Source organism: Bemisia tabaci, chromosome 9, assembly GCF_918797505.1.
Source record: "Bemisia tabaci chromosome 9, PGI_BMITA_v3".
Lineage (NCBI taxonomy): Eukaryota > Metazoa > Arthropoda > Insecta > Hemiptera > Aleyrodidae > Bemisia > Bemisia tabaci.
This window is the reverse complement of record NC_092801.1, coordinates 7,691,655-7,703,726: the sequence shown is the minus strand read 5'-3', so window position 1 is coordinate 7,703,726 and position 12,072 is coordinate 7,691,655.

Below are 12,072 nucleotides of genomic sequence, written 5' to 3'. Positions count from 1 at the left end.
GCGAACGCTCTGTATTCTAATTTCTGTTCAAAAAAATCAGCCAATGCTCCAAGTACCATCTGTATTAAGACCATGGCCACAGGAGGAAGTTCGGAGAAATTAAGCAAAAGATAATTTTTTGCTTGTGGATACGCCCCTCTTCCAAAAAACCGCTCGGCACTATACCGTTTTTAGCAGTATTATGACAGTCTACTAATATACGAGTTTGATGGAAAAATCTAAAATTATAGTTTGTGGCCTTATCCTTCGTGGTTTCCTAACTAGAAAACATACTCAGCTAAGAACATAAATCAATGCAGAAAATGGAAAAAGCGCATCTCGATTGTGGCTTTCTGATACGACCTACTGTTTTTTTCGAAGGAATTAGCCACTCCAGTATAAAATTTTCCAAAAATATATTTCGAAATGAAAAAACATACAATAACGACAAACTTGGCGAGACCCATTATAGTAACATTACGTGTGGTCTCGCTAAAGAAATTACAAAATTTCGTCCATTTTTAGCAATTATCATTCGTCCTTTATATAGGGGAGATAAGTCAGGTAATTTACTACGTCCAAACAGAAATGCCTAATTTTCTACTCTCACCAACGATATAACCATGAGACGAGGGGCTTGGACGACGAGGCGCATAAGTGCAGTTTTTGCTACTTCGAGAAATTCTTGTTTGAGTTTCGAAATTACATGGATCCTTGTGTCGGCAAGAGAGCTCGATTTGACTTTTTAATTATTGAGAATAAAATCGCTAAAAATTTAAAAACTCAAACTTTCCTCATTTAATTATTTGCCAGGACGGCATTTCGGAGGGTCCGCGACTCTAGTAAGTTTGAGTTTTTAAATTTTTAGCAATTTTATTTTTAATTGAGTGTACTTTCCTTGTTTTTTAGCCTTATTTTCATTATCATTTTGACTTTTAATTCTTAAAAATTGGAATTTTTGAGCGAATTTTTCGCAGAATATGCATTAAGATTAGTTTTACTTGAAAACATTAATGTCTCGATTTTTTCAAAACCTGCACTAATGCGCCCTGTTCTCCGAGCCCCTCGAATACACGACTTCAGTATCATTTCATAGTAGAATATGCTTGATTGAGCAATGCGCCAGACCGGGAATTTCTAATTAGTGAGCTTGCATAAAATTAGACTCCAATCTTGGACGCTTCGTTTCTCCTTGAGCCCGTCGACCGAAAGAGAGCGCTGCGCTCGACGGCAAGAAGGAGCCGCCGAGAGGAAGGCTCCAGCCGGGAGGGGAGGCGGAGGAACGGGAGTAAACAAAAAAATAAACGAACGAAAAAAATTAGGAAAAGGGGGAAAACGAGAGAAATTAATCATGGAAAATTAATAAAAGGGCGGCGAGGGAAAGAGGGGAAAGAGGGGGAGGCGGGGGCGGCGAGGAGGGGACGTGTCCAGCGCCAGAGCCCGAAAAAAACGGAGGAGAGGACTGTTATGAAATATACGGCTCGAATTTGACAGTAAGGAGGCGAGGAGGGATGAAAGGAGGGGGGGAGGGTTGAGGCTCTGGGGTTAGTTTGAAAACATCAATAAATTAGTCAAATCAGACAGACACGGGCCCGCGGAGGAGACGAGGGTCGGGAACAAAGGCGCGCCGCGGAGGGTGGAAAGCGAGACCGAAAGGGTGGTCGCGGAAATTTCGGGGGTTCGAAAAAAAAATGGAACGCGCAGGCGGCGCGGGGAAAAAGTCGAGCTTCGGTTTTTAAAAAAGGAGGACAGAGCGAGAGAGGGAGGGAGAGAGAGACTGCACATCATTTGGAAACGGAGCGAGGAGGAATTCACAAAATTTCAGGAGGGTATGAAAAAAAGAGGGTGGCCGCCCCGCCACCCCCCGCCCGGCCGCCCTTCGGCCCGAGCGAACGGGGGGGGGGGGGGAGAAATGAGAGAGGAAAAAAAGCGGTGTGTATAAAAACCCCCGAAAAGGTCATTAGTAAGTGGAAAGTGTTGGTGAGAAGAGGCGCACACCCACCCCGGGCTTTTAGGGGATGATTGAGCGTAAGGGTAGGCATCGGTGCGACGCGTCGGCGGCTAGATCCACGTACGTTTCCGCGTGTTCCCGCCGCCGCCGGTGTCTCGCGGTCCGCGTTTCCCGCGCTTCGGCCCCTCCCCCGCGCTGATTTCCGCGTCGCATAACCTCAACTTCGTTTTGTTTACATTCGCGCGTGAGTGTGAGTTTTGTTCGACTATCGGCACGTGTGGACACTAAGTCCACTCTGTGACGTCACAAGTAATTAGATCTCACTATTTTAGGTGCATTTTTTTTTTTTTTTTTTTTTTTTTTTTTTTTTTTTCGAGAAACTTTTTCGGGGCGTTTTTGAGGAGAAACGTAAGACCTCAACTTCGGTTTGTTTACATTCGCGCGTGAGTGTGAGTTTGGTTCGACTATCGGCACGCGTGGACACTGCGCCCACTCTGTGACGTCACAAGTAATTAGATCTCACTATTTTAGGTGCATTTTTTTTTTTTTTTTTTCCGAGAAACTTTTTCGGGGCGTTTTTGAGGAGAACCTCAACTTCGGTTTGTTTACATTCGCGCGTGAGTGTGAGTTTGGTTCGACTATCAGCACGTGTGGACACTAAGCGCCCACTCTGTGACGTCACGTGTGATTGGATTGGATCTCACTATTTAAAGTGCAATATTTTTTTTTTTCAAGAGAGCTTTTTTGGAGCGTTTTTGAGGAGAAACGCTTTACAACAACACTGGGAGCAAGGTTGGTGTTATCAATTCTTCACTTTCATTGTAAATATGGTTTGCTTATCGGCGCGTGTGGACACTAAGCCCACTCTGTGACGTCACAAGTAATTAGATTCTTTTTGCTCCCTATCTTTGCATGGAGAGTTCGTCTTGATGTAGAGGTGGACTCTCAGGATAGCGTGGGATATCCCCTCCATTTTGGCTTCAACTCGAGAGCTTTTTTGAGCTTGGGAGTTGATTTCAGGGAAACCAGTGGCACCGTCGTGTTTCTCGCGATCTTTTACATAAGACTCATTAGTCAAATCGCAAATTCCTCACACATTTAACATTTCCATTTCAAATGATTTTTCCGTTTTCGAAAAGATTTCTACGTTTTTGAAATTATTTTTACGTTGAGTTGAAAATGACCACAGAAAGTTAAGTGCATATAGATTCTTGGGCTAAAGATATCGTTAATTAACTTTATTCCATTAATTTTTCTCTGTAGGAGGATTGATACAGTTTGCATGTTGATGTGAAAGGCTGAGAGGCTTTATAAAATTTCTTCTGTTGCAAAATGGAACTCCTGTGCTTCTGCGTGAATTGTGACAAAATGATTATTAAATTCTCAGTTCCGTCTTAAAGTCTGGATATCTTGACACAAAATTACGTCCAAAAAAAACTTTAACGCATGTTTTCCTGTGCGATGCATACACATCCTAGGATAGGTTGCAGAGGAAATCAAGGCGCTGAGTACGTAACTATTTTAACGCCTAGGAGCTGATTTTGCCTACACGGGCTAATGCAGGCGAATCATGCCCGATTGAGCTGTGCCGCTCTATTTGAAGTGTTTCTCGCTGACAAGAAGATGTTTATTTAGCAAATGTTGTAAGCTCCTGTAGGCTGATTGTTGAAATTCATAGACGAAGCTATAGACAAAGAAGACAACAGGGATATGAAGGGATCCTATTGGTGGAAGCAGGTGGTTGAATTGGTAATAGACTACAAATGGCAACCCAAGGGAGACCCTTTTAGTCCATCATTTTCTCCCTTAGTCCACGAGAACCACCCATTTCAACCAATGGATCGCTCCATACTCCTAATATCTTCTTTCTCTATCGCTTTGTCTATCAATTTCAAAAATCACCTTACTGCCGTGCTAAAGAAGAACGCCGTACGAACATTCGAGAGTTGCCAAACTTCCTTCGATAAAATTTTTATTTTTGCAGAACGTTATCAATATTTTCACGTGACATTGTCAGGAACTTCAGGTGATATTGCGAACATAATTTCCTGAAAAAAATAAAGGAAAATATTCATAGTTTACAAGGAAATTTGCGTTTTATCAAAAGAAATTTGGGAACGCCTGAAGGTTCATACGGCGTTTTTCCTTGGCAGGCACACTGGTGAATATAAAAACACATTGGATCTAGTTCCGACTCTTGAAACATCGACAGAAAATTTACTCTTGATTCAATCAGATTTAAGCTTAAATCAAGAACAGCTCTTAATTTGAGCGGATTCCTTTGGTTTAAGCTTAAATGTGATTAAATCAATAGTATTTGTCTTGTCAATGTTTTCAAGAGTCTGGACTCTAGATCCAATGTGTTTTTTCTCTCAAGTGCACTGTTATTTTCCAAAATTTCGGTTCCTTTCTGTTGAACTGGACACATTTATCTTTGGATCTACTCGTAGCACGAGGGGATTTAAAACCGGACAGGATAGGAGAATATTTCAGAGGCGAAGCGGATAAGAGTCCAAGACGGGACGGTGAGTGCTCCTGAAAATAAAAACCAGTAGGTGATCGAAAATCCATCTGCACCTGGTGGTTCCCACGATCGGGTTGATGCATTTTATGCACCGGGCTCAGCAAGTCCAGTCCAATTCGTTTCCCGGGAAGCTCCTCCGTCCGCAAACCTCGCGCCACTAGATTTGAACAGAATCTGGGGTTTCACGCGCGAAATTGCACGTGAGTTCTTCCGAGTGGAGGGTTTTAGTGCGTCGCCATTCAATCGTAGCGGAGGTCCTTGAGAAATGCGACCAAAGAGAGACAACACCGAACAAAAATTTCTTGAGATATTATTTTCACTTAGAGCGTCGTTTATTCTCGCACTGAAAAAAATGGGGATCAGGTGTCGCGAAATTCCTTTCGACAAATCGCAAGTTCTCAGGAAAATTTGTAAATATTTTTTGTCCGATTTTATAGAGCACTGGAAAAAAAACACATTGGATCTAGAGTCCAGACTCTTAAAAACATCGACAAGAAAAATGCTCTTGATTCAATCAGATTTAAGCTTAAATCAAGAACCAAGCCTCTTAATTTGAGTGGATTTCCTTTTGATTTAAGCTTAAATCTGATTGGATTGAATCAAGAGTCCTTTTTCTTGTCAATGTTTTCAAGAGTCTGGACTCCAGATCCAATGTGTTTTTTTCCCCAGTGTGTCGACAAAATTTGGTTTTTTTGAGTTGCATCAGAAACGTTGTTTAGAAATCGTTTTATTTAACTTCAGCCTAACGATTACAAATCGATGTTTTTTTAACTTTAAAAAACTGATGTTGAGTAAAATTTGCGGAGCTTTGACAAATTTTCGTGACACATAACTGTAAGAAAAGTCTTCATTAGTCAGCCTCGGACGTCCAAAATTTTAATTCCTTTGCTATAAAGATAAATTTAAAAAGAAAAATATTGAGATGATGAAGTAATGAAAAATCTTGGATTTGAGTGTGCATTCTTTACTTTAATATCTAATTCTTTACTTCAATATCTAAGTTAGGAAAGTATCGCAGACGAGTTTTTACAAACCTCCAATAAATAAGAATGGTCAAGAATAATTCGGATGGAGAATCACGCTGATAACGATCGAAGCTACTTTCGATGAACCAAAATAAATGTGGTGTATTGTTAGTAGAGCATTTAGAAAAGTCTTCAATATCATCGGCAGTTTGGTTATCACGAAAGGCGTTTAAAACTGACGCTGTGCTACAATTTTTTCTCGATATGGAAGGCAGTTTTCATCACCTTCTTTTCGAGCTATTAAGCCTCTGAATCGCGGCAGCTTTTTCATTTAGTGTATGCTGGTAGCAGATTGGAAAAAAAAAAAAAAAAAAATTATGAGATCTTTTAAAAGTTAAAATATCGTATTTTCTTCCAAAAATACACTAAAAATGCCAGTAGCAAAAGAAAGAATGTCCTTCGTAAAGCAAGACATCTTTCAGACATTATTAGAAATCTTCCGTATAAAAAATCCACTCATGAAGTTTTTTACTTTTATTTTACAACGCTAGAAACGCACTTTCCTTATGGCATGAATATGAAAAATTTATTGTTCGTTTTGGTTATGACTTTTACACATATTTATACTTTTTAAGTAAAACAGAAGCATAAAATACGTTTGATATCTAAAGAAATACGCTTCTGTTGAGTTTTTGTTTCCTTTTCTTTTCCAATAATATGCGAGAATTGTAACTTCGATGTGATTTTCAGAAGGTTACAAGTTTCTTTTTTTTTTTCAAAGTTTTCTTTATTTATTTTTTCTTCCTCGAAAAACCTCGTGGACGACTGCGTATTCCGCAAGGAGTTGAATGCCACTATTTGATCACGTGATAGCTCAGGTTGCATAACGTCCAAAAATGAAGGCGTTAGTGATTACTGACATTTCGGCATTATTAAAACTGCTGCGAAAGTGGTGCGTGCTATTTCCTGTTTAGCTACCCTTTATACAATGCTATTAGCGCCCAACTGAAATCAATGGAATCTAGGCTAGATAATTAAAATTTGATAAAAAAAAAATAAAAAAAAAAAAAAAAAAAAACATTGTCCGTAGAGTCTTTCTGTCGAATTGAGCTATTCAGACATGGCGTCAGTGACCCTTGAAGTTAGCTCCAAATCTGTCCCATACCCACGTTAAATACTTGACCGACCCTTCGATTCCACCCTTCGACCCCGGTATGCCCTCATCAAACTCTGTCGTCTAGCGATCATTCCCCTTCTCATTCAAAATATCACCAACAACTCAGTTAGCACCCCCTTCCCCTCTATACCACAATGTTCTTACATCATTCGTCTTTCTTCTCATTAGTGACAATAAGTTATACTGGTCTTCAAATATTTCTCAGAGATGTGCACTGTGTTTTCGATTAAATTCATCGACGATTTCTGTCGAAAGGAATTTTTACATATCATCCAACGTGCCATACTGCTGTGCTAAGGAAGGACTCCGTATGAACATTCGCGAATTGCAAAATTTTTTTCGATAAAATATTTATTTTTGAGGAAAATTATGAATAGTTTTCCTTGAAATTTTCAGGAACTTCAGGAGAAATTGCGGACAAAATTATCTGAAAAATTAGAAGAAAAATATTCATTAGTTTACCGGGAAATTCATGTTTTATCCAAGGAAATTTGGCAACGCCTGGAGGTTCATACGACGTTTTTCCGCATGCATGGCAGCATATCAACAGAAGATATCGTTGTTTCTTCTGTATAAATTGGAAGATAGTGAAATATCTAGAATAATAATTTTCTTTGATCAAAAATACATAATAATAAGAATTAAAGGGAATATATGTTTTAATTTTTTCCTTCTCATTTTTTTAATTTAGAACAGGGTTGTTTAAATTATTTTTATGAAAGTGTGTTTTCAATCGTTCCTGTTACCAATGATTCAACACTTGATAACAATAGCATGATGGCTTTTTGTGTAAAAACGAGCATTTATAGAAATATGTTATTTTAATGAGAATGAGATAAGATAAATGAAAATTTGAAAACATTGGAGCTGTTATTAAAATACTTTTATTTCAATAAAAATATACAAATAAGTGTCCAGTAATATTATGTTGAGAAATCATCTATGATACAATTTTTGAACCTCATAAAAACAAGTAATTCAAATTTACCTTATGGCGATGTTTGACCGTAAATTTTCCCCCCTAACCACATCTCATCTCTTTTTTTTTGGCATTTAAGTTCTCAAGTCAGGTTAATGGAATATACAGAGTATAAGAATGAGCGGCACCAGTTCCCAATCATGTGCACAGTAAATTTTATAATTTTCATCTTGGTGCTGTTAGTGCTTGACTTTAGATATTACATTCATACTGCGAATCAACCGAGTCAGTTGTGCTAGTTATAGAACTGTGTTTTGGAGGTTACTACCCACGCATTGGCAAAAAATAAAGAAATCTGACCAAATATCTACTTTCTGTGGTACAAAATATAATTGATAAGATTTTATCAATCGAGAACCATGGTATGATCGAAGTAACTATCCGCGAAAATGCACACTATGAGTTTTCCTTCATTTGAGTCAGGCTCGGACTGGCCATAAGGCCAATCTGCTATTGGCAGATAAGCCCCCTTTGCGCGCCGAAAACGCGCCCCTCTTACAGATATAGCAAAATAAGGAGAAAAATAAAATACGACCGAGAATATGTGAGGAAAATTTCTTAAATGAACGGGAGAAGAGAGAGTTAGGAGTAAAGAATAAGGTGCTTTAACGTGAGGTCCAAGAACTACTTTCTGAAGTGTAAACAATTTTCTGTGAAATTTTCACCTTCTTGTTGACATACAGGCGCTTTATCATCCCCCTCCCTCATTCGGTATGCGTACACGGAGAAAAATGGAACAGCGTTGTGAACATGTTGCCGGCTGTGTCCGGTAAGAATGCGTTAGAGCACATCTAAGGTGGTGTGAACATCTGGGGATGGATGCGTTCAAGGCATGGGCCGAATTTTTTGCTCTGTCCCAACGACATGTGCGGAACTGTGCTGAACCCTTGGTACGCCCGACGAAAAAATTGCCGCAACCATCGTTTCGCCTCGGTCTAGCGCATGCGCATAGACGCCGGGGTGTGTACGTGCATTTCCGAACTGCGCCGCGGCACCAAGGTCGACAAAAATGCTGAGTAACGGTTTTGAGTTTGCGCGAATCTGGTGTCGTTTCTCGTTTGGTCGTTTCTAATCTCTTTATCTGTGTGTGTGCCTGCGGTTTGATTCGGAGTCGTATGAAAGTGTGTTTTTTGACCCACTGATTTTCCATCAACATAAGTAATGTACTCGGGAGGATTAAAGTGAGCTTGAAAGATTCAAAGCTTTAGTGTGCGGTGTGCCAGCTGTGCCTATGATCTCTCCAGGTTTTATCGCGTTTCAGTTCAGCATTTTGTCTTGACCCAGTGAATTTTCAGTGAGTTCTTTCTTCTTTTCACACAAATTCTAATTAGTCTTCTACTCATTCATACATATATTTAATATTGTACATGCAATGTCTCAGCACATGTTATGTTGAAAGGTACGTTTTGCTTGCTCATTTAAACAAAATATACCTTCCAATCAAAGTTTGTGCTGTACTTTTATCTGCCTGATTCTGCATTCTTATTGTGTGAGATGAAAAATAGAATTTGGATATCTTAGTGCTTCCTCCTTTCGTGCCTTGTTCTACCGATAAGTTCCGCTGTGAAATATACTAGTTACTTGCATTGATAATTTGATACAAAGAAACAACTCATTTATTTTTTTGAATTGAGTCCTGATTATAAATGAAGCCTTTACACAATACCTGCTAAGCATAAATTTAAGCCGCTTTAAGCAGTTTCAGTTAAAAGTAGGTTCCTGTGTCTCATTACCTCATTTCAGTGAATAAGATTTAAAATGCGCATAACCTCAAATACTCAGTGACGGTTTTCGAGGTATCCTAATTCACAAGAATCAGTGATGTCTCCGTAAAGTGGAAATCATTACAATGGTTTGGTTTTGTGAAATGGAATTCCTGTCAAAAGATTTCAAATGCCCATGCCCTGAATAGTGTATCAGTCCACAAGATTTCTCAACATATGATCTCATTAGGCCTGCATTATCCTGTTTCGGTGAGTTCCTTCATCTTTCATGTCTCCTTTCCAGTGATCTGCTTTTGCAGCATGCCTGTTTCTTCGACATTATCTTTTTTTTCACTTCTAGGTATCTAATTTTTTATCCCATTTCTCCTAGGTACTCGCTCCGTTCTATATTTTTGTTCCACTTTTCTATTTTTCCTCCGTGATTTTTCAATTTTTTTAAAATAAAATACCTAGTAGAAGTTAACAAGGTCCTTCAAATGTCAAAATTTTCATGTTGATGAGCATGTTTTCCTCCTCATTATAACTTGTAACATGTAACACCAAAAACATTAGAGGAGAAAAATAAAATGGTGAAGAAATTTTAAGATCTTTTAGAGATTTAAAATGTGCTCAGGTTTTTTTTTTCTTATCATCCTCACTGTTAACAAAAGAATAGAACAAAGCAACCTCCCCCTCCTCAAGGGGTAAGGGCTGGGGGAGGGGGGTCGCCCCTCCCAATATAACGCCTCCGCCCCCTCCCCGCGCTGACCACAGGCAAAACTGTACGTAGGGGCATGAATTTCCGCATCTGGGTACATAGATTCCGCACCTGGGCGCATCCGCCGAAACTGTGCTAGGCACATCCGGATGGCTGCGCTCAAGTGCAAAAGAAATGTTGGAGCAAAATCGCCGTCCGCGACCATGTGCTGGAGTCCATCTTCTGGTACTCAGCGCGGTTCCATTTTTCTCCGTGTAACTCCCTTAGAAGCGATGGTCCGTTCGATTTTTAGACATACGCATCCTTTATAGACCCCTTAAGAGACCTTTAAACGTATTTCCTCCTTTTCAAATGACTATTGATTTGGACATATCATAGCATAGCTCGGGCAAACTTAACCTTCATTTATATCGAAATTAAAAATAAGAGACGTCTAAAATTTAAACGTTATACAACTATTCGCGCAAGATGGATGTCCACATTACATATGAAAAATGTAAGACGCGATGCCGTGAGTCGTGAACTTGCAATGCTCTGCTCTAGTTTGAAGCAACATTACAAATAAAACAAACGCAAACAAACACAATATGGAAATAAAGCGAGGGAAAGGATGCGCGTTAACGACGGCGCAGAGATACAACTATTCGTACTTGATGGACGTCCGTGCTGCATCTGAAAAATTGAAGGCGCGATGACGCGAACCGTGGACTCCCAATGCTCTGCTTTATGCTGTCAATGAGGTGTCGCTCATATTCGGGAGAAAAGTTTAAAAAAGGCCTGAAGACATCTCTCCTACCTTCGGCTGTATTACTCACGTAGTGCTTGAAGCACCATTACGAATAAGACAAACGGAAACAAACACAATATGGAAAAAGAGGGAGGGAAAGGATGCGTGTTTACGACGGCGCAGAGATACAACTATTCGTACTTGATGGACGTCCGTGCTGCATCTGAAAAATTGAAGGCGCGATGACACAAAGCGTGAGCTCTAAATGCTGTTATTCACGTTCAATTTTGCAATTTTTACTCCGTGCGATCAATAAACTTTGAACCTGAAAATAGCGTAACCTTGAACTGATTTGCCAAAATTTTCTGAGCCCCTCTCCAAGTAAGGAATGCCCTACCAGGAAATATAACATTACGTCCCTTTAACCAGCCAAGGGTCTACGCCCTCAGATGCGAGCCAGTCCGACCCTGATTGGAGTTACCGATCTCTGACGTACATCTAACTTACCTCAACATGCATTATTGGTAGAATTAGGGATTCAGAAACCATTGTATGCACTTCCACGGTAGATAGCAGCTATCGCCGTTTTTTCAAGAGCGCTCCCCTATTAAAATCTGGTATGAAAACTGGGCGTTTGGACGAACATGATTGCTTTCGCCTTTCTGGAAGTTTCAACCATGACTCCATTGACCTAGTCACGGTGTCATTTTTAGCGGCTCTGGTGCTTGCACTAGAGCTGCTATTCCGGACGGTCCCAGCTGGGGAGTATCATTGGACCATGTTACATTGGAGAGACCGCGCGTTGGTTAATGGGAATCGGCGCCATTTTCGGCTATGTTCCTTGTCATGACTTTATTTTATTGCATATTGTTTTATTGTTAGCCAATGCTATGTTGTGTAGTGTATTTTTGGAATCATGGTGATACAGTCAATAATTCAAAACTTGTCTGTGCTTTAATCTCGTGATGGAAAAAATGTACTTTACGTTCAAAATTTGAAAATTTGAATTTTAAAGTTTTCGCGGTTAAGGAGGCTCCAACCACTGGGTTGGAGCTCCCTAGTTATATTACTCGATATCAGCTGATAGCAAACAAAGGTTACCAAGGAAACCGTAAACGTCCACAACTACCGTGGCCATCGGGGCGATTATTGAAATGACATCGACTCTATGTCGCCGCTTACGACAAGACATATAGCCCTATCTTAACCGTGTAATATATCGCAATTCAATATCCAAAACCATTACCTACAATTTCAGATATAAAAATGCAAATTTTTTGCAGCCTCGCTAAACGACTTATCAACCATGCATTCCAAAGTTTCTTATCACAGGGCTGTGAAAATATACA